The sequence below is a fragment of the Chrysochloris asiatica genome, unplaced genomic scaffold, assembly GCF_000296735.1.
Source record: "Chrysochloris asiatica unplaced genomic scaffold, ChrAsi1.0 scaffold00411, whole genome shotgun sequence".
NCBI lineage: Eukaryota > Metazoa > Chordata > Mammalia > Afrosoricida > Chrysochloridae > Chrysochloris > Chrysochloris asiatica.
Genome location: NW_006408929.1, coordinates 1,501,656 through 1,503,162, shown reverse-complemented (window position 1 = coordinate 1,503,162; position 1,507 = coordinate 1,501,656).

The window sequence follows — 1,507 nt, the reverse complement described above, 5'->3', positions numbered from 1 at the left end:
GTTTTTGTCTGGAAGCTCATCTGAAACCTGTCTACCATGTGTGGCCCTGCTGGTTATCTAAAATACTGGTGGCATAGCTTTCAGAATCATAGCAATTCACAAGCCACCACAGTATGACAGACTGAGAAATGCTTGGTGGCTGTTTGGTTTTAAGTGGAAACTGTCACTTTAAATTTCAAGGAGATCTATGCACATGTGTAGTAGAACCCTCCAGGGGTGTTGGTGGGGTATCCATTCTCTCAGGCATCCCCTCTAGTCACCAGAATGGAGGTGCACAGACAGCGAGAGACCAATGAACAGGTACCAAAAAATTAATGTCCACACCTGCATCTCTGTGGTTCTGTCAGGCGTTCGTGGCTGTTCTGATCCTTCCCCCACTTGGTCCCTTCCAAGATGGTGACTCTGGGAATAGATGAGCATCTTGAATTAGAAAGCAATGAATTTCTTGATTCTTCTACAAATTGCCCTAGCTGTAAGGCTTCCAATATTCTAAATATTCCTTTATATGTGGTTCAGAGTTCTAGCACCATCCCCTGAGCCCGCTTAGCCCGATATTCTGTGTTGTTGGTGATGAAGCTCCTCACTGTAAGTCTACCCGATCTGTCATCTTGATTAGATCACAATCCATATCAAGTGGACCCATAGTGACCTTGTATAGCATTTCCAAGGAGTGGCTGGTGATCTTAAACCTCCGACCTTGCAGTTCAAACCAATTTTGCAGTCTTGTGCATTAATCCACAGAGCCTCATCTGTATTTCGCCCATAGAATCCTTTAATATTGCAAGTCAAGGTTTGAATTTTTTCTTCAGTTCTCTCAGATTGAGAAATGTTGACCTTTTGGTTTTCTTCACTTTTGGTTTTATAACTAAAGATCTTTGCACATTTCTTTATAATATGTGACCTTGTCTTCTCAAGCTGTCCCATTAAAATTTCTATTCAGCTCTTTTACCTCCTCATTTCTTGCACTTGCTTTAACATCGCTACTCTGGAGAGCAAATTTCAGTCTCTTCTGACATCCATTTTAGTCTTTTCTTTCTTTCTTTTCTTCTTAATGACATTTTGCTTTCTTCCTATATTATGCTCTTGGTGTTATTCCACAGTTTCAGCCTTCAGTCTTTTGTGTCAAAGACATCAAATCTGTTCTTGAGACAATCATTAAGCTTAGGTGGGATATGTTCAAGGTCATATTTTGGCTCTCATAGAACTACTTTAATTTTCTTAAGCATCAGTCTGAACTTACATATGAGCAAGTGATGGTCTATTACAGTCTGTACCTGGCCTTGTTTTGACTAATGATATGGTGCTTTTCCTCCATTTCTTTCAACAGCTGTAGGCAATTTGATTTCTGTGTGTTCCATCTGGTGAGGTCCATGTGTATAGTCATCTTTTATGTTATTTAAAAATGGTATTTGCAATGAAAAAGTCTTGAAAAATTTGGTCTTACAAAATTCTATTATGTGATCTCCAGCATTGTTTCTAGCACCAAGGTCATATTTTCCAACTCCTG